This window comes from Meriones unguiculatus, chromosome 9, assembly GCF_030254825.1.
Source record: "Meriones unguiculatus strain TT.TT164.6M chromosome 9, Bangor_MerUng_6.1, whole genome shotgun sequence".
Classification (NCBI taxonomy): Eukaryota; Metazoa; Chordata; class Mammalia; order Rodentia; family Muridae; genus Meriones; species Meriones unguiculatus.
The window spans coordinates 29059963-29082326 of NC_083357.1; the positions used below are offsets into that span (position 1 = coordinate 29059963).

The window sequence follows — 22364 nt, forward strand, 5'->3', positions numbered from 1 at the left end:
TACTGTAGCTTTGAGTTTCTGATTATAGCCGTGAGTCATAGGGATAGATTGCAGGGCACCCCGCATGGGCATTAAAATTACAGACAAAATGCTTGTTGTAAACTTCAAGAGTGTGGCAATTCTCTGTTTTCAGAGTTAATATAGAACTTGTGTCTCACATTTTCTCTTGCCTTCTGGCATAATCATTTGCACCAGGGTAATTCATGACTTTTGCTAAACAGTCTACACATTTTCTCCCTCTCTCTCTCTCTCTCTCTCTCTCTCTCTCTCTCTCTCTCTCTCTCTCTCTCACACACACACACACACACACACACAATCTCTTTCTCAAACAGACACACACACTCTTACCCACCTACCCATACAGTGATTCTGTTATATTTTCTCCTCTTTTCACATTTAAAAAGTCTTTGCTCTGATCCACCAAGCCTCTGAGCCATTATTACCATTAAACTCAGACCAGCTGTCAGTCCATCTCATGTCTGTTTAACAGTAGGGTTTGTCGGTTGGCAGGAAAGGAGTAGTTCGTTGTGTGGAGATTGCCATGGTGCTGAGGTAAGGCCAGCTGAGCCAGCATTGCTGCCCGTAAGGAGTCGCAGAGGGCAGGTGTGCTGAGAGTAGAAGAGCTGCCAGGTAGAGCGCATGCTTTTTCATCTCAGCACCCAAGAGGCAGAGGCATGTGGATCTTTGGGGTCGAGACAAGTCTCGTCTGCAGGACTAGTTCTAGGATAACCAGAACGACACAGAGAATCCCTGTTTTCAAAAGCCAAAAAAAAAAAAAAAGAGTAGCTGAGCCCTCCACTTTGTCTCCACCTGAGGAAATGTATGTCAAGCCAGACAATAAGCAAACAACATTGCACAGAATTTGAAAATATGTATCAAAAATGGGTCAAGATTGGTGCTACTTTATTTAAGAAGGAAAAGTTTGCTTAATAGACTTGACCCTTAGTGAGTATAGCTAGTATAGGAAATAAAACATGGAGAAAGGCTACTGAAATTATCTTCATTTCTGACAAATTGCCTCACCCTTCATATAGAGCAGTGGTTCTCAGCCTGTGGGTCATGAACCTTTTAGGGTTAGAGGACCCTTTCACAGGGGTTACATATCAGATATCCTGCTTATCAGATGCTTACATTATGGTTCACAGCTGTGGCAGAATTACAGCTATGAGGTAGCAAGAAAAATAATTTAATGGTTGGGAGTTCACCACAATATGAGGAGCCGAATTAGAAAGGAAGATTGAGAACCACTGATGTAGAGGAATTAATTTATACCAGCCGGCATGCCTTGTATGACCATATTAGATGAAATTAGACTCCACCCCGTTTTCTGTTGATCTGCCAGGACCTTTGTAATTCAAGTGCTTTTTACAGTAGTAGCAAATGTTACATAAGTCCAAACATGGAGCATATTTGGAGTTGGTGGGCAGACCCAACTCATGATGCGGGCTTGCAGTGAGAAGTGTGCAATGAAGCACAGCCTAGCTGTGAATGGAAGGTAGCAGGAAGCCTCTTCTGAGCAGCCCTTCCTCTGCACAGGAGCCAAGAGCTCTGCTGGGTGAGTTTTCAGAATCGGGGTTTGGCGGGGGACCTGGTTCTGAGTAAACCAGAAGGTGGAATAAGACTTTGCTAACTAGCGTAGAGCCCAGCTGAGTCTGGAAGGGTTTACGGAAGTCTCTTTTGGTTCTGGCTCTTGTCCTGTTTTGCTAACAGGCTTGGAGGGAGGACTCTGCTGCTCAAGTGCTGGAGGGAGGGAGCGCTACAGTGCTGGGGATCAGTGCTAATCTCAGCAAGAGGGATTAGCTGCTGCAAGCTGTCCACAGGAGCCATTCTGAAATGTCATTTGAGTGATCTGGCCAAAGTTCAAATGCAGGCAGGAGTTAGCTTTGCTATTAACTCTTAGAAAATGCTGAGGTTTGCACCAAACGCTCCCGGATTTCAAAACACTGGGAAAGCATTGGGTACTCCCCTCTAAAAATGGAAGAGCCTTGTAACACCCTCAGTTTTATTTGTTTTTTTTTTTAATCTTGTGGTGAGTGAGGTTTTATGACAGATAGCCCAGAGTGTTTCCTGTAGAGTGTGTTTAAAAGTTTTGTCCGTTACTTCAAATCCACAGTAAAGTTTTAAACAGAACATTGTGTGAAGAACAACAACAAAATACAAACAGCAACCTTGGGAAGTCATTCAGCAGCTAAAATTGTGTGAATTTAATTACTCAAATATTGACTCTTATTTTATTTACAATACCAGCAAAACTAAGCTAATTATCTCTCTCATTCCTTCTGTCTTTGGCCTGGGAATAAGATGACAACCAACTTCTAGCATTTTTACTCCGTTAAGATTTCATGCAGCTTCAATAATGAGCTTGACTGTGTGGTTTCAGTTCAGGTTAAAACAGCTCCCCAGTTGTAAGATTTTAAATATAAATAGATCTTCAACCTTTCATCAAAATGCTAGTGATAAGATACTTTTAAAAACTGCCATCTCTGGCATTGCTGTTTCTGGTTTTGTTTTTGCTGTCACTGGTCCCTCTCATTTGTAAGTAGAGCAGACAGTTTCTCTGTAGAAAAAAAAAAAAGTTTTACATGGTCAAACGGAAGCAGCCATGCCTCACTCCTTGCTGATGGGATTGGGGATGGAGTTGGGGTTCTTAAGCAGTGTCTGACTGAGGTTTTGCTGTTACCTTGTTTTGGTTTATTAAATTTTTCTGCCCTCTGTCCAGAATAAGATGAAAATAATAAGGGTGCAGAATTAGAGGTTCTTGGGACAAGCTGAGCACAGCACTCTGCAGGCGGTGTTCTTAGTCTTTTGCTTTTAGGAGTTGAGCCTCTTCCTTAACCTGGAAGATGAGACTTTCACAAAAGCTTCACTTTGACAAAGCAATAAAGTTTGAGGCCAGCCTGGTCTACAGAATGAGTTCCAGGATAGCCAGGGCTGCACAGAGAAACCCTGTCCTCAAAAACACAAATAAAAAAGTAAAAAGCAATAACTCATATAATCAGCTCATATAATTATCAGGTTTACTAACTTTCTTTTATGTTCTGACTCTTATGAATATAAAAATTTTATTCTATACCAAGGTAGTCTGAAGTTGATGATGTAACACACATCAGCCTGTAACTCTTGGTAATTCTTTGATCTGATCTTCCTCAATGCAGGCATGACAGGTGGAAATCACCTGGCTAATTTACTTACTTTCTTTTACTTTTATGTTTGCATTTCAATAAGCTGACAGCTACAATTTTAATGGCAAAGTGATGAATTTATAGAGTGATTCTCCCATCCCCCAGCAGATAAAGTTGTACTTAGAGATTGATGGATTTGGGAATTTCACCTCTTCTGTTTTTTTCCTTTTCTTGTTGTGTATTGCTACTCCTAGTATAGGACTGTTTCAAGGGAGTAATGTGATGGAGTGTCTGAGTGATGATGCAAGGCCACGTCTACCACAGGCACAGTGATTGGTGGCTGTGCTCTGTCAGCATCCTTTGGATAACACCTAATATCTAGAGCACAGCAAAGAGAGAAGTCCCTATGCCACTTGGCAAAATAGAAGAATCAGCCAGCTTGTTATTCATGGATTGGCAACTGTTGCAATCAGAAACAATGACACCTATATCACAGTGGTGGCATAAACATTGTGACAGTTGGGTTTTGCTCAGAGCTATACAGTAGCTTTTTCCCAGAAGGCGCCCTCTTGTGTGTACATTCCTGTGTTTGAGGAGATAGTAGCCCTCAAGTAGAAGTCCGAGTCTGTGACAGGGCTGCAGAAGTGTACATAGGATGTCTTTGGAGAAGCAGCTGCCTGTCCAGAGTGCTCATCCTTTTTTTCTTTTCTTTCTTTCTTTCTTTTTTTTTTTTTTTGTTTTGTGCTCATTCATTTTTCCATCTGAAAAGGTGTCTCATGGCAGCAGTGGGGAAGATGAGGAGTTACACTCCCAGTTGCAGTGATAAGGGATGGTTGACACTCAGCACTTCTTAGGCCATTTCTAGTGGTGTATTGGGTACCTTTTAAACGTGTTTTTACACATGCTTTCAGAGAGCTACAAGTTAAGCAGGCAAAGGGGGACTACTATCAACCCTCCCTAGGCTCCCCTCCTCCTGGTTCTAAGGTTTTTGTATTTCTCACATACTTGAAAACACAGTTAAGGACAGCCCTCTTGGGAAGCATTCCTAGCAGGAGGATTATTTGAGGTTGCCATATTCCTGCCCCTTTCTTAGCAACATTATTTACAGTCCATTCACGCTGTCCCTTCCCCCTCCAGTGGAGTCATTCTCCCTTGTAATCTGCCCTTTGTGATCTGTTCTTTCATGCAGCAGTGTGAATGGTGTGCTGCAGTGTGAGCCCTGCCCAGAGATGTGGAAATGCCAAGAGGCCCGGATTCTTTAGTGAGGCCTTTATTTCCGTCATAAAGCACTGACTTGAGGAGCTTGATAATTTGATTATAGACCTTTGGTGAAAAGTTGTTTCAAGTGGCCCAAGTGCTGTAAATGACTCTCTTTTCTGCACTTTGCACTTACGTTTTAATTTTAAAAGCACCTCTGCATTAGAGGAGAGGAAAATGCGTTGGCAGAGGTAGCACTTGGAAACTAATTTGTTAGGGCAGCCAGTATTGAAATCATCCCTTTCAGTTAAATCTCTCTAGTGGAAAGGATGCCAAGTGCTTTGTGTGAGGAGTTTTCTTCTTCAGTGTTTTCCAATGCTATTTGTAACCCACCTAAACATGTTCTGAAGCTGCCTCCCAGCCCCAGCTCTGCCTAATTGTCCTTTGATGCACTCCATGCCAGAGGTCAGCTCTGGATTCCCCAACTTGAAATTTGAATTTTCAAGGGACAGTCCTACCAGTTGGCTTCCCTTTCAACAAGGAAACTGCATCAGACTTTCTCTAGAGCATCCCATCATGTGCCAGAAGAACCCAAAGAAACAGAAGCAAAGAGAAAGCTGACTGAGAACCGAAATGAACCTGTGATAACAGTGGCTAGAATAGTGCTTGCTGGTCAGGTATATGGGAGTGCTTTTAAAAGGAGATGACAGTTACAGGAGGAAGCCGATACCTGTAAAAGTGATGAGATGCTGTCAAATAGAAACGTCCCTGTGTCTCATGCTGAGACTTTCAGATGGGCTGCCAAGTGGTTCTATTAAATATGAACTCCTACATTAAACCAAACCCATTGTTTGATAGCTGTTGCTTAGAACAGTGCTAAAACAGACATTCTTTGGTCAGTATGCTAATAAGTAATAAATCAAGTAGGGACAGAATTAGTGAAAGGTCATAAGCATGACTCGGATGTGAGTGACAGTGACAACTTTGGGGAAAACTCTGGTATAATAGAGTTGATGTGTAAGAACGCTGCTGGGAGTCTAAAAGTTTTGATATACCCTCTCTTTGTAGGTCATTACCTTGGATATTCCTTAGGAGGTTATAATCACGATGAAGAACAGATGGTACAATTGATGCTTTTATGTGCTGTCTTTGGCAGGATGAGAGTAAACTCTGACAGTTGGGGTTGGTGGAGAGCCCCGCTAGAAACAGTGCATTAACAATTAGACTAAGTCAGTGAAGAGGCATCTAATGAATGGACAGATTCCAAACTGAGTGTTTTATTAAAAAAAGAATAGTTGCTGCATATTATGCCTAGTCATGAATCCCTGTGTGTTTTACATATACTTTACGTTTTATGACCACGTGTAAGGCTGATTATTAAGTCTGCTGTGTTTTTGTTTTCTGAGGCAGGGTTTCTCTTTGGCTTTCCTGGACTCAGGGCAAGGCTGGCCTCAAACTCACAGAAACCTGCCTATGTCTGCCTCTCAAGGGTGCTGAGATTTCAGGCTTGTGCCACCACCCCTGGCTTTGCTTTAATTGAGGGTGATAGTTGAGCACTTTTGGAATGAGGCTTTCAGAGACTGTAGGAACTTATACATTGCCTGATGCCGAATGCATACTGTCTAGTCTTCCTTGGTAGCATCTTGCAGTCTGAGTTTCACTTAAAGGAAAGTAAGTCATGGGCTTGATATCTTTCTAGGCTGAGTACATACCATGGTTATCTTCTCCCATTCTGTCTCCATTTTTTCCTGGTTTTCACTTGAGTCCTGTCAGGAAATTTTAAAATAAAATTGGTTTGAATAAACATTCTTTGTTGTGAATTTATATATATATATTTGGATGAATTCAAAGTATCCCCTAAGCTGCTGTTTGAAGACAACTTAGCACTGTGGCTCCTGCCCTGCAATTGTAGCAAAGAAGCTCCACTAGGCCCATAGTCACCAAATGCAGGGTTTTAGTCTTGACCTTTCCTATGTCAAAGATACTGTCTGTAGTTCCTGGGAAGCAGTAGGAACCTTCAGCTCCTGTCTGTAGTACACTATGTAGCTGTGTTATAGTATTCAAGACATACTATTTGTAAATTTTTTTCCGCTAATGACACTTTTCAGCCCGAGGAATTTTACTACTGTCTTAGGAAATTGGTCAGACTGAGATAGTCCCTGCAAATCCCGTAACGTGCTTGTGCTTAGCTCAAATTGCTGTTGCTGATAGCAGTTAGATGCCTCATCACTCCGTATCTTAGATCATAAAAGAATAGTAAATCATTTAATAAGATACAAGAAAAAAATACAAAGTAAGGGGTCTTTTCTTAGCTGGCACCCTTTTTGCACGATGCCCATAAGAAAAGGATCAATTAATACAGTGGTCATGATTGGTGGTATACTTTGCTGCATTTTGAATGCATAAATTGAGACTATAACTCTAAATAGATTGTTTTTTAAGAACTCTCTGTGTGTGGTAGGGGTTGTAAGTAGGATGTGTGGTATGCGGAGGATTAGTATGTATGTTTGTGTGTATGTATGTAGTATGTATGTATGTATGCATGTATGTGTGTGTATGTATGTATGTGTGTAAGTGTAGGGCATGTGCCACACCGTAAGTGTGCAGGTCAGAGGACAGCCGCAAGTGTCTGTTCTCATTTTCTTTGTTTGGCATTGTATAAAGCCTGGCTAACTGCCTGTATGCTTCTGAGAGTCTCCTGTCTCCTCCCAGTGTGAGAGAGCTGGGATTGCAGGTGCATGGTGCTGCATCCGTTTGTTTGTGGGTCCTAGGGTCTAAACCAAGGTCCTCATTTGTTGATGGCAAATGCTTTACTCACTGAGCCCCAGGTTTCTTGTGCAAAAAAAGTACGTATTCATGTCAACTCTGTTCAGCATTGTTCAATATTAAAAAAATAATTCACAAAATTTAAGGACCTAAAAACCATCTTTAAAAATACTTGGAGTGTTTTTGTTTTCAAAGCAATATTTTTCATATCAAATATTTAATATCAAAGTACATATTAAAAGATGTAATTATTTGCTTTTTACTTTTTGATTTATACCTGGATGTTAATAGTTATAATTAGGAAAAAAAACAACTTAGCATGAATTCAGAGTTATAAATTCAGTATTCTTGGTTCCCTTTTTCCCCTCCTCCATGCTCTCTGCTCTTACCATCCTGCCCTGCCCTGGCTGTGGGGGGTGGGTATGCCACATGTCACATGTAACACAGTATGTTGGTGGAGGATACCTAACCTCTTAACCTGACTCCTCCCCCCCCCCCGTCTTCTCTCCCTTACTCCCACTCCCCTTTTTATCCCTTACTCTGTATTCCACCACACCCCATGTCTGTTTTCAATGTGTCTTTTTTCACTGTCCTTACCCAAATCTCCCTGTAGCTGTGTCTGTCTGTCTGTTGGTGGATATGTCTCTCTCTCATGGAGCTGCTCCTACTACCCTGCATTCAAGAACAAAGCTTGCTTGCTTTGGCCTGAAGCCAGATATTGGAAGAGGAGTGCTTTGAAAACTTAAAGTTGATCGCCTCAGAAAAACACATGGTTTATGTTTAGCATCTGGCCACTGCTTTGTCTACCTAAGATAGAGTCCCTAATCTACTTGTGAGCGTTTTTCTCTCTCTCAGTGAGTTTCCATATCTATATCTTTTTATATTTATTACTTTAATCACTTTACAGTCTGATCCCAGCCCCCTCCCTCCCAGTCCTACCCTCACACGACCTCACCCTCCCTCTCCTTTTTAGGGAAGGAGAGCCCCCCCAAGGGGTATCATCCCACCCAGGCACTTCAAGTCACAGCAAGACTAAGCACATCCTCTCCCACTGAGGCAAGACAAGGCATTCCAGCTCTGGGAAAGGGACTCAGAGGCAGGCAACAGAGTCAGAGACAACCCCTACTCCCATTGTTAGGGGACCCACATGATGACCAAGCTGCACATCTACATCTTTGTAGGGGCCCTAGGTCCAGTCCATTCATGCTTTTTGGTTGATGGTTCAGTCTCTGAATCCCATGGACCCAAGTAGTTGACTCTGTTGGTCTTCTTGTTGGTACCCTTGACCCTTCCAGTTCCATCTATCCCTCCTACCACTCTTCCACAAAACTCCCCAAGGTTGGCCTTATGTTTGGGTGTGTATCTCTGCATCTGTTTCCATCAGCTGCTGGATTTAGAAGACAGTTATGCTAGGCTTCTTTCTGTATGCAAAGCAGAGTTATCATTAATAATGTCAGGGGTTTGCTCTGTCCCATGGGGTGGGTCTCAGTTTGGGTCTTAGTTTGCTGTTCCCTCAGTCTCTATGCCGTCTTTATCCCAACCCTTCTGGTAGGCAAGACAGATTTGGATCTAAGGTGTTATGGGTGTTGGTGTCATCCCCCTCTCTAGCCTAGGAGTCTCACCTAGGGTCATCCCTATAGACTCCTGGGAGCCTCCTCTGCCGCAGAGATGCCCTTCACCGATTTCCATTCCCTCTACCAGTCCTTCCTCTCCCCACTGCTCTCCTCACACGTGATCCCCACCTGTTATCCTCCCCATGCCCTCTCCCAGCCAGATCCCGCCCTCCATCTACTTCACTTGTTTATTTTATTTCCTGTTCTGAGTGAAATTCAAGGATCTTTGCTTGGGTCCTCCTTGCTTCTTTGGGTCTGTGGACTGTAGCATGGTTATCCTGTGGTGTATGGCTAATACTCATTTATAAATGAGTACATACCATGCATCTCTTTCTGGGTCTGGGTTCCCTCACTGAGGATAATCTTCTCTTGTTCTATCCATTTGCCTTCAAATTGCATGATGTCTTTGTTTTTAATAGCTGAGTAGTATTTGTTGTGTAAATGTACCACATTTTCTTTATTTATTCTTCGGTTGAGAGCCATCTAGGTTGTTTCCCGTTTCTGGCTATTATGAATAAAGCTACTATAAGCATAATTTCCTTGTGGTATGGTAGAGCAACTTTTGGGCATATACCCACGAGTGTTATAGCTGAGTCTTGGGGTAGAACTACACCCAGTTTTCTTAGATTTTACCTCTAGATTGATTTCCACAGTATACAAGTTTGCACTTCCACCAACAATGGAAGAATGTTCCCCTTTCTCCACACCCTCGACAGCATGCACTGTCACTTGAGTTTTTGATCTCAGTCATTCTGACCGGTGTACGATGTAATCTTAGAGTCAATTTGATTTCCATGATGACTAAGGACATTGAACATTTCTTTAAGTGTTACTTGGTCATTAGAGATTCCTCTGTCAAGAATTCTTGGTTTAGCTTTGACCTCATTTTTTAATTGGATTATTTGGTTTCTTGGTGTTTATATATTTTGGATATTATATGTATCTTTATATATTTTGGATATTAGCCCTCTATTGGATATAGGGTTGGTAAAGATCTTTTCCTAGTTTGTGACCTGCCATGTTGTCCTATTGACAGTGTCCTTTGCCTTACAGAAGCTTTCAGTTTCATGAGGTTCCATTAATTAATTGTTGATCTTAGAGCCTGAGCTGTTGGTGTTCTATTCAGGAAGTTGTCTCCTGTTTCAGTGCATTCCAGACTATTCCCTACTTTCTCTTCTATTAGATTTAGTATATCCACTTTTATGTTGAGCTCTTTGATTCAGTTAGACTTCAGTTTTCTGCAGGGTGATAAATATGGATTTCTTTGCATTCTTCTACATGTCGATATCCAGTTAGAAGACATCCATATGTTGAAGATGCTTCCTTTTTTCCAGTTAGCTTTCTATTTGGTTTTAGCTTCTTTGTCATAAATCAAGTGTCTGTAGGTGTATGAGTTTATTTCTTGGTCTTTGATTTGATTCCATTGATCTACTACTGTCTTTTTATGTCAATACCATGTGGTTTTTATTACTATTGCTTTGTAGTACTGCTTGAACTCAAGGATGGTGACACCTCCAGAAGTTCTTTTGTTGTCCAGGGTTGTTTTAGATATCCTGTGTTTTATATTTTTCCATATAAAGTTGAGGATTGCTCTTTACAGTGTTGGAATTTTGATGGGAATTGCATTGAATCTGTAGATTTATTTTGGTAACATGGCCATTTTTACTATGTTCATCCTACTGATCCATGGGCATGGGAGAGCTTTCCACCTTCTTCAGTTTTTTTCTTCAAAGACTTGAAGTTCTTGACATAGAAGTCTTTCACTTGCTTGGTTAAAGTTACACTAAGATATTTTATATTATTTGTGGCTATTGTGAAGGATGTTGTTTCCCTAATTTCTTTCTCAGCTTTTTTATCACTTATATAAAGGAGGGCTACTGGTTTTTTTTTGTTGTTGTTTTTTGTTTGTTTGTTTGTTTGTTTGTTGTGTGTGTGTGTGTGTGTGTGTGTGTTAATTTTGTATTCAACCACTTTGCTGAAGGTGTTTATCAGCTGTAGTAGTTGCCTGGTAGAATTATTGGGATCACGTATGTATACTATATCATCTGTGAATAGTGATACTTTGATTTCTTCCTTTCCAATTTGTACCTCCTTGATTTCCTTTAGTTGCTTTATTGTTCTAGGTAGAACTTCAAGTATTATATTTAACAGATATGGAGAGAATGGGCAGTCTTTTATCTCTGAATTTTGTGGTATTGCTTTAAGTTTCTTTAATTGCTTTAATTTGATGTTGGCTTTCAACTTGCTGTATATTGCCTTTACTATGTTTAAGTATGTGCCTTGTAACCCAGTTCTCTCCAATACTTTAACATGAAGGGGTATTGTATTTTTGTCAAAGACTTTTTCAGCATCTAATGAGATGATCATGTGGGGTTTTTTTTTTTTTTTTAATTTGTTTATATAGTAGATTACATTGATGGATTTTCAGATACTGAACCATCCCTGCCTCCCTGGGATGAAACCTGCTTGATGGTGGATGATACCTTTGATGTGTTCTTGGATTCAGTTTGCAAGTACTTTGAATATTTTTGCATCAGTGTTCATAAAGGAGATCGGTTTGGAATTTTCTCTCTTTTTTGAGTCTGTGGTATAGGTACCAGGGTGACCGTGACCTCATAGAATGGCAGTATACCCCCTGTTTCTTTTTTGTGGTTAGTTTGAGGAGTATTGGTGTTTGCTCTTCTTTGAAGGTCTGGTTGAACTGTACTAAAACCATTTGGCCCTGTTTTGTTTTTGTTTGTTTGTTTTTGTTTGTTTGTTTTTGTTTTTTTAATGACTGCTCCTATTTCCTTAGGGGTTATAGAACTATTTAAATAGTTTATCTGATCTTGATTTAACTTTGGTATATGTTATCTATCTAGAAATTCACCCATTTCATTTAGATTTTCCAGTTTTGTGGAGTACAGGCCTTTGATTGAACTGAGACCTAATGATTCTTTTGACTTTCTCAGTGTCTTGTTATGTCCCCCCTTTTTATTTCTACTTTGTTAATTCGGAGACTGTCTCTCTGCCTTTTAGTTAGTTTGGGTAAGGGTTTGTTTATCTTTTGATTTACTCAAAGAACCAGTTCTTGGTTTTGTTGATTTTTTTTTCTCTTTGTTTCTATTTTATTGATTTTAGCCCAGAGTTTGATTATTTACTGTCATCTACTCTTCTTAGGTGTGTTGGCTTCTTTTTGTTCTAGAGCTTTCAGCTATGCTATTAAGTCACTAGTATGAGATCTCTCCAGTTTCTTCTTGAAGGCACTTAGTGCTATGAACTTTCCTCTTAGCACTGCTTTCATTGTGTCCCATAGGTTTGGGTATGATGTCCCCTCATTTTCATTGAATTCTAGAAAGTCTTTTTTTTTTTTTAATTTCATCCCTGACCCAGTGATCATTGAGTAGAGAGTTGTTCTGTTTTCATGAGTTAGTAGGCTTTCTGTTGTTTCTGCTGTTGTTGAGTTCCAGCTTTAATCCATGGTTGTCTGATAAGATATAGGGAGTTATTTCAATTTTCTTGCTTTGTGGTCACTGTATAGTCAATTTTGGAGAAGTTTCTGTAAGGTGCTTGGAAGAAGGTATATTCTTTGTGTCCAAGGTGAAATGTTCTGTAGATGTCTGTTAAGTCCATTTCATTCATAATGTCAATTAGTTTCATTATTTCTCTGTTAAATTTCTGTCTCGATCTGTCCATTGGTGAGTGTAGGGTGTTGAAGTCTCCCACTATAAATGAGTGGAGATTGATGTGTGTTTAAGCTTCAATAATGTTTCTTTTATGTATGTGAGTGCCCTTGTATTTGGGGCACAGATGTTCAGAATTCAGATGTGGATTTTTCCTTTTGATGAGTATGAAGTGTCCTTAAAAGTATAGAATGCTTCACGAATCTGCATGTCATCTTCACGCAGGGCCCTTGCTAATGTTCTCTGTATTATTCCAATTTTATGTGCTGCCAAAACAAGCATGAAGTTTCTTTTTTGATCTCGGAACAACTGCTTAAAAAAAAATATATACGCAGCTTAAAATCTTAAGAAAATAAGGTGATATCATGAGAAGATGAGTGGAGTCTAATATAAAACTAATTGTGTAGTTTCCCTTGAGGAGAAGGCTAGATGCTGTTCTTCACAGAGTAAGGTGCCAGTTCCTAATGGGAAGGAACAGCTGAATACAGTGGCATGACAAGGACTTGAGCTAGTATTTTCTGCCTATTGTGTCATACACAGTGACACAATATGTTTAATTTTTTTTTTAAGTTTTTAAAATTTATTACAATTTATTCACTTTGTATCCCAGCTGTAGTCCCCTCCCTTTTCCCCCGCCCAGGTTCACCCTCCCTCCCTCTTCTCTGCCCTTGCCCCTTCCCCAGTCCACTGATAAGGGGGTCCTCCTCCCCTTCCATCTGACCCTAGCCTATCAGGTTTCATCAGGACCATCTGCATTGTCTTCCTCTGTGGCCTGGTAAGGGGGAGGTGATCAAAGAGGCAGCCACTGAGTTCATTTAAGAGATAGTCCCTGTTCCCATTACTAGGAAACCCACTTGGACACTGGGCTGCCATGGACTACATCTGTGCAGGGGTTCTATATTATCTCCATGAATGGTCCTTGGTTGGAGTATCAGTCTCAGAAAAGATCCCTGTGTCCAGATCTTTTGGTTTTATAGCTCCTCTTGTGGAGCTCCAGTCTTCTCCAGGTTTTTCTGTTTCCCCCTTCTTTCATAAGATTCCCTGCACTCTGCCCAAATTTTGGCTATGAGTCTCAGCATTTGTTTTAATACCCTACTGGGTAGAGTCTTTCAGAGGCCCTCTGTGGTAGGCTCTTGTCCTGTTCCTTGTTTTTACCCTCTTACAAAGTTTATCCCACTTGCCTTTCTGAATGAGGATTGCTCCAGGGTCCTCCTTCCTGCTTAGCTTCTTTAGGTTCACAGATTTTAGTATGTTTATCCTATATTATTTGTCTAATATACACTTATAAGTGAGTATATACCGTGTGTGTCTTTCTGCTTCTGGGATATCTCACTCAGGATGATCTTTTCTAGTTCCCACCATTTGCCTGCAAATTTCATGATTTCCTTGTTTTTGTTTGTTTGTTTTGTTTTGTTTTTTGTTTTTTTTTTTCAGTAAATGAAAATTTGTTTCTTTTTAAATAACTATGAATTACAATTATTGAGAAATACATACCAGCAGGCCTTAAGCATTTTAAGTCTAGTTCTGGATGGGTGGCCTAGTATATAAAGTGATTGTTGGGAGAGAGCGAGCTGCTGAGTTCAGACTGCAAGAATCTACATACCCCTGGACAGTGTAGACTATGTCTGTATCCTGGTGATCCTAAAGTGAGATAGGCCCAGAAGAACCCCTGGAATATCACAAGCTAACTAGTCTACAAAAGTGCCTTTTCTCAAAGTGGAAGGCAAGGACTGATACCCTGGTTTTTCTCTAATCTATACGTGTGCTTGTGCTCACGAGAGAACACACACAATACAAGTACAAATTACATATCGTATACATCCTCAAAAGTAAATATTAGAAATCTTGTGTATTAATTTTCAACTCTAACAGTTCTTAACCTGTGAGTTTTGACCCCTTTGGGGGTCAAATGACCCTTTCACATGGGTTGCCTAAGACCAGATATTTACATTATGGTTCATAACCGTAGCAAAATTACAGTTATGAAGTAGGAATGAAATTAACTTTATGATTGGGGAGGAGTCACCGCAACCTGAGGGACTGTTTTAAAGGGCCGCAGCAGTGGGAAGGTTGAGAACTACTACTCTAATGCTTATTTAGAGTTAATGGGCAAAAGAAGATGTTAACTAAAGAAAAGACACGGGTATAATGAGAGTAGAACACTGAAAGGACAACCCAAAACTTAGAGTCAGTTATGCTCTAACCCAACATATATTTTTTTTTAAAATTACTGCATTGTACAAACAATGCAATAAAAACCACATGAGGTTGTAATACCACACACAAGGATGAGAAAAGATAGAACATAGTGAGAATGATAGCATCTTGTGACATAATGTTAAATGGGTGAACAAGTATATAAGTACTAACTCTGAAAAAAACAGACATTTCTCTGTGACTGTGAGGTATAAAAAGTGCTGCTGTGTTTGAATAGTTGGGAAGGGGACAAGAAGATGAAATACCAGATATGGATGGGTGCAGTGTATAGTATGTATGATGAACTAAAGTGGATGGTGGCTATTGGAAGGGTGTGCATTTTATATATTCCCATGTAGCTACTTCAGCCAGATGGAGCTTTCTACATCCATCCCCTATTTTTCTTTTTAAAATTTTCTAGTAATTTTTTAGAGTTTGAGTCATGCATAGTTATTTTGATTCTATTCACCCCTATTCCTCCCTGTAATGCCTTCCAAATCTGCTTCCTCACTTCTTCCCAATTTTGTGTTCACCTCTTTTTTTTTTTTTTTAATATCCCACTAATTCCAATTTGTGCTGCACATACACTGGTGTGGGGCCATCCAATAGAGCATTAATGAAGGACTTACTAGTGACCATATCCTTATGAAAAACTACCTCTTCCTCCTCCAGTCAACTATCAATAGTTACTCAGATCCTGAGCCTTCTCCTTCCTTTCATGCTCTAATGCTAACTGGTTTGATCTTGAGCATATCTTGTGCAAACAACCACAGCTTATTCATAACTATAGTGGTCTTGTCACATCTATGTGACACTTCTTTGGTGTGCTTCCACCAACCTCTGGCTCTTTTTTTTCTTTTTTATTACACTTTATTCACTTTGCCTCCCAGCTGTAGCCCCCTCCCCCATCACCTCCCATTCCCACCCTCCCTCCCTCTCCTTCTATGCCCCTCCCCCAGTCCAATGATAGGGGAGGTCCTCCTTCCCTTCCAGCTGACCCTAGTCTATCAGGTCTCATCAGGACTGGCTTCTTTGTCTTCCTCTGTGGACTGGTAAGGCTGCCCTCCCCTCAGGTGGAGGTGATAAAAAAGCCAGCCCATGAGTTCATGTCAGAGACGATCCCTGTTCCTATTACTGGGGAACCCTCTTGGACACTGAGCTTCCATGGGCTACTTCTGTGCAGGGGTTCTAACTTATCTCCATGCACGGCCCTTCTTTGGAGTATCAGTCTTTGCCCAGATTTTTTGGTTTTGTTGCTCTCCTTGTGGAGCTCCTGTTCCCTCCAGGTCTTTCTACAATCTTCTTTCATAAGATTCCCTGCACTCTGCCCAAAGTTTGGCTATGAATCTCAGCGTATGTTTTGAACCCTGTGAGGTAGAGTCTTTCAGATACCCTCTGTGATAGGCTCCTGTCCTCTTCCCTGTTTTCTCCCTCCTCAGATGTCCATCTCATTTGCCTTTCTGAATGAAGATTGAACATCTTACCAGGGTTCTCCTTCTTGATTAGCTTCCTTAGGTGTACAGATTTTAGTATGATTATCCTATATTATATGTCTAATATCCACTTATAAGTGAGTATATACTGCATGTGTCTTTCTGCTTCTGGAATACCTCACTCAGGATGATCTTTTCTAGTTCCCACCATTTGCCTGCAAATTTCATGATTTCCTTGTTTTTAATAGCTGAGTAGTATTCCCTTGTATAAAATGTACCACAATTTCTGTATCCATTCTTCAACTGAGGGACATCTGGGTTGTCCCTCAGCTTCTGGCTATTACGAACAAAGGTGCTATGAACATGGTTGAGCAAATGTCCTTGTGTACTTGATCGTATTTTTCACACATGCTTAGGAGTGGTTCAGCTGGATCTTGAGGAAGCAACCTCTGGCTCTTACAGTTGTTCTACCCTCCCCCCTCCATGATGGTCAGTGAACCTTGAATAGAAGAAATATATGGGTGTTCTATTGTGGCTACAGACAGTGTATTCTCTGCAACTCATTGCTCCGTTGTGAGTGTCTATTATAATTTCTGTTCACTTCTAGGAGTTTCTCTGATGATGTCTGAGAAGTATACTACTCTATAGAGATGCTGATTTAGAGAACACTTTAGAACAATGCCCATTTACCAAAATAAAATAGTCGGTCAGGGATAGACAGAGAAACCCTGTCTTGAAAAACAAACTTAGGATTAGTTCCATAGCATTAAGTCCATGAAGGTTGGGTGGAGGCATGGCACCTGGAGCAGCAAGGTGAGAGCTCACCTCTTGGGCTGCAGGCAGTGAGAAGAGAGGCAGAACTGCAAGTAGGGCAAGGTCTTAAGATCTCAAAGCATACCCCCAACCCAACATACCCATCCCCAGACCACCCACCCCTCGAAGCTGCTAGGTATTTGCTTCCTCAAGTGAGGAGACACCTCCTACAAACACACACTCCCCCAAACAGCAGCACCAGCTGTGACCAAGTGTTCAAATACCCTTTCAAACACTTGGGAATCGGGAAACCTCATTGAGGATTTGGTGTCATATCTGCGGGCATTTTCTTCATTGCTGGTTGATGTAGGAGGGCCCAGCTGAGCCCACTGTGAGTGATGCCAACCCTGAGCAGTAAACTTGACCTTTAGGAAAGTTGGCAGAGCAAACCAAGAGAAGCAAGATAGTAGAAAGCAGTGTTCTTCCTCCATGGTCTCTGCTTTAGTTCCTTCCTCCAGTGTCCTGTCTTGAATTATTGCATAGGCTTCCCTTGCTGATAATCTGTGTCTTGTAAACCAAATAAACCCTTTTCTCCCCTACACACTGTTTTTTTTTTTTTTGGGGGGGGGTCATTCTTTTATCCCAGCAACAGAAAGCAAACTAGCACATGTGGGTTACCATAGATAGCCATTTTAATGTCATATGTGACAAACTTATTCAAACTATTGCTTCAAGGATATATTGCTTTGGAAATAGCTGTCAGCTGAGAGTCATGCTACTTTACCCTGGAGCTCATTTGGAAATGGTGGGGGTGGGAAAGGTTAAGTTGTCTAGGGCAGATTGGCACTACTGGTGATTAAGTGGTAGAGATCAGGGACGCTAAGTGTCTAGAAACACTTATGCATGGCTGTCCTGAGATACCAGGAATGCCCTCTGGGGAAATTTGTCAAACTAAGGAAGAATTAATTCAAAGTGGCAAAATTGGAAATAGTGGCAAAATTCAAACTTGCCTAAGTAACTTACATTAAAATGTTGATTTACAAATAAAACAGCAACAGAATGGGCTTGAGAGATGCCTCAGGGGTTAAAAGCATGTTCTTTGTTTGTTTGTTTGTTTGTTTTGTTTTGTTTTGTTTTTTGTTTGTTTGTTTTGCTCTTGCAGAGAACCCAGGTTTCTAACTCCAGCTCCGGGGGCTCTTCCGTCCTCCACTGGACGTGCATGCGGTGCACAAACACACATGCGGGCAGAACACTCATATATAAAATAGACCTAAAAATTTGTTAAAATCTCTATTTTATGAGACTTTGAGGACAGAAGGATAAAAGTGGATTTTAATAGAAGTTTGGAAAATCTTGTAGTAGCAGTAAGCCCTATTTTATAAACCCTATCCATAGTTTCTTATTGACATGTGTCTTAGCCTGGGTAGATTTTAACTCCTCTAGCCATGATTAATGGTTGTTAGAGCATTAGCCTCCTCTACCACAGCCTCTCAGAGGAGGCTGCAAATACCTCACACTGAGCAGGAAGCTTGAAGAACTCAGGGTACAGTCTGAGGGAGAGAGATAGAAGCTGTTTTATTTTTTTCCTGCTTAATTTTTTAAAATTAACTTTTAAAAGTAGCATACAAAGAAGTTAAATTATTGGAACATTTTCTTACATCCTTATACTTCAGAGGAACTACTCTTCCCCACTCTGTTTTTGATACATTCCATTACCCTCTTTTGTTTCTTCTTCCTCATTCCTGTAGACTTCTTCCCATCTCATAGTCTACTTTGTGTATGTTTCAAATCTATAGTCTGCAAATGGGAGAAAACAACACTCATTTTCTGCAAATAAACACATTTTATTTGTATAGTTGAATGAAATTTCAGTCTGTATGTGCTACTTTTTCATTGTCCATCCATCAGCTGGTGAACACCTGCGCTAGTTTTATGTGCCTAGTTATAATAAACAAGGAGGTGCAAGTATCTTTGCAGTGTGCTGACTTAGAACCCTTCATGCCTGCATACCCTGGAGTGGTCACGGCAGAGTCCTGTGGGAGTTTTATTTTCAGTGATTGGAGAAACCTCCTGACTTCCATAGAGACTCTCACATTTTCCACTTTATGTGTAAGGGTTTCTTTTCTTCCATATCCTTGTCAGCATTTGTTATCCTTTTATCTTATTTATTTATTTGCTTTGCTTATTTGTTTGTTTATTTGAGTTTCGATCTCATGTGTCCCAGGCTGCCTTGATCTGCCTTTCCAGTGTAGGATTATAGGTGTTCTACTCTAAACCATTTGCCTGAGGTTCTGGGGATGGAGTCTTGGACTTCCAATGCATTTAGGCATTGAGCTACATCTCCTTTGTTTTCTTGACAGCCATTCTTACTAGGGCAACATTAAAACTTGGTTAATTGCAAAAATGAAAGTATTATAAATTGTATTTCCTTGCTGGCTAATGTTGTTGAGCACTTTTCCAAATATTTATCTACTGGTTATGCTTCTTTGGAGAACTATCTATGCAGTCCTTAGGTTCCACTGTTTATTGAATGATCAGCTGATTCTGATGGTATTTAGGTTCTAGAGTTCTTTATAAATTCTAGATGTTAATCCTTTCTGATATATGATTGCCAAGTACTTTCTCCCATTCTCTAGACAGTCTCTTTACATTGATGATTGTTCCAGTGTTATACAGAAATAATTAAATTTTACACAATCCCACTATCAGCACTTGCTATTATTATTTCTTTACTGTTAAAATCTGTCTCAGGAAGTCCTTGCTTGTACTTTGCAGTATTTCTTCAGCAGTTTCAGAGTTTAAGGTCTTTTGCTTGTTTGTTTGTTTGTTTGTTTGGGGTGTTACGAAGTAGGGTTTCTCTGTGTAGCCTTGGATGTTCTGGATTCAGTTTGTAGAATCTGGCCTCAAATCACAGAGATCCACCTGTCTCTGCCTGCCAGAGTGCTGGGATTACCGGCATGTGCCAACCACCACACCTGGCCTTTAAAGTCTTAAATTAAGATCTTTGATCTATTTGATTTTTATGTGTGTGAGAGAAGCGCTGTGAGCTGGTTTCATTGTTTTGCATGTATCTGTGTAGTTTTCATACTATTATTTTTCCAGGGATGGCTTTGACACCTTTGTCAAAAATTAGGTGTCTATGGCTGTGTGGTCATATTTCTGTGTCCTCTTTTCTATCTCATTGGTCTATGAGTCCGTTTGTGCCTGTGCCATGCTGGCTTTGTTCCTGTAGCTCTATATTAAAAGTGGAGATCAGGAATAGTGATGCCTCCAGCGTTGCATTTTCCATAGGATTGCTTGTTGGGATCATTTATGCTTTTGTACAAATTGTAAGATTTTTTTTCTAGTTCTGTAAAGAATATCACACATGTGTTAAACCTGGTAGATTCCCTCCTTGCTACTCTATTTATTGATTCCTCTAATAAAATTTATTTTCTCCTGTTTCATTATTGGGATCGTCCTTTTGTATGTACAGAATTTTCAGATATTTGTTGCACTGCTGAATTGGGGTCATGAGTTGCTTTAGCTAATCTGGAAGTCATGTGTTTATTCCTCAGATAGTTTTGCTGAATAGCAAATTCACTTGTCAGTACTTTCTCATTTTGAAACATGTTATGTGAGGGGCAGGAGAGATGGCTCAGCAGTTAGATGCTCTTGCTATTCTTCCAGAGGCCAAGCGTCACCCCAGCACCCATGTTGGGTAGCTCACAATCCCCTGTCACTTGCAGACATCTGCACATATGGCACACACATAAATGAAAAGAAATGTGTTGTTCCCTACCTTTCTGGTTTTGGGAGCTGCTGGTGAGAGATAGGATATTGTTTTGGTGTATTTGCTTTGTTGGCATTTTCTCCTTAATACTAGCTGTTTCCTTTGTTGCATTATATTTTTAACATCTTGATCATAATATTTTGTGGGAGAATTTATTCTATGGTCATGTCTATTTAGGCTCTAAATACAATTGTGCTTGGAAATCAGTGTCTTTTCCAAGGTGTAGGAAATTTTCACTAATTTCATTTAATAGATTTACTGTGTTTTTAGTTCCTGTTGTGGTTCTTTCTATACCATGGATTCTTAGAGGTGATCTTTTTTTTCTATCACGGATGTTTTAGAGGTGTGGTCATCGTAGTTTATGGGGGTTTTTTTTTCTTTATCATTTAAATATATTTATCTTGTCAGCCATATCTTTCCTGGTGTTTTTTCTATTATAGTCAAGTCCATTGTGATGCTTTACACTGTGTTTTTTCATTTCCAGCATTTCTATTTTTTTTTCAATTGCAATAAGTTAATTACATCTTCTTTTCTGATATTGCTATTTTTCCCATCCATTTTGCTGATCTTTTCTTCTTTGCCAAGGACATTCCTTTCTAGGTCCTGAAGTTATTTGCATATGTCACTCATTTGCTGGTGTCCCCTGTGAGGTCAGTGATCATTTTCCTAATAAACTTGACATCTTCTAACACTGTGCCCATCTCAGTATTTTTAATTCTGTAATTGATTGGTAGCTTTAGACAAGTTTTATTAACTTGATTTTTTTATGTTTCTTGTGTTTTTATATTGTGGGTTGCAGAACTATTTCCTGGTTTGGAAAGCCCTTATTCATAGATCTTCATCCTGAGTGGCCTATTGAGAACTTTTTCAGTAATACTCAGAGACAGAAAAAAAAAATATCACACCAAGTTTACACAACAACATCTTTAATTTCTATGTCATCTAGTTGCCACTGTTTTCTGTCTCACCTGGCTTTGAACTTGACATAGCTGAGGCTATCCTTCAACCCTTGATCTTTCTGTGTTCACCTCTCCCAAATCTGGGTTTACAGCTACATATCACCATTCTCAGCCTTATTAGAGTTTTGAAAGCTCTTTGAGCCATTTCAGTATAGTCAAGGTTGAGAGGCCATGGGCTACTGTCATTTGAAAACACTTCTTATCAGAGGAAAAGCTATAACAGTCTTAATAATGTTAACTGAAGATTGTTTTGTGGATAAGAGACAAGGATCCTGGAAATCTTGTCAACCCTGGGCAGCTGGCAACAGTATAAACATATTTTTAGTTGCCACTGAAAAGTGCTAAAGCACTTGGCTACACAAAAAGAACTACTTTTTGACTGGTTTCTTTGACTTTTTAAAAATTAATTACATAGTTTTACAGTGCTAGGAGCTGACATCAGAACCTCAAACGTGCTACAACTAGACTGAATTGTCTTGTTTGTGATGTGCATCTGTCTGTGTGTGGTGGTGATGGTGGTGGTGATAGGGCATTGTGCAGTTAGAACTGGTGTAGCCATCAGCTCAGTCTGTCTTCAGCTTTCCTCATTCTCCTGAGTGTGAGCACCAAGCACCACCATTCCAAGCTAGGAAAACTAAATTTAGAACAAAGCAATATAGGTACCAAATGGAGGAAAAGATTAAACTGAAATTACTTCAGGGTTACATTCCTTGCACACACACACACACGTTTCATATGATGGGGCTGGGATAGGGGCAGAAAAAGGAAGCACTTTTCAGATGGCTCTCAGTTTATCCTCTTAACTTGGTTGTAGCCTCTATGGCACTGATTTGGAGAATTTGAATTTTCTGTTAGTAGCATCATTTGTCTTGGTATGAACCTGGCTCTGAA

General features: G+C 40.2%; 1 protein-coding gene and 1 pseudogene across 4 annotated transcripts in view; one reads left to right on the top strand and one right to left on the bottom strand.

The window, feature by feature from the left end:
• Atxn7 (ataxin 7) overlaps window positions 1-22364 on the top strand; it is a 166757-nt gene that overhangs the window by 121423 nt on the left and 22970 nt on the right. The gene's annotated exons all lie outside the window — the stretch shown is intronic.
• Window positions 12541-12640, bottom strand: LOC132656764 (U6 spliceosomal RNA; annotated as a pseudogene).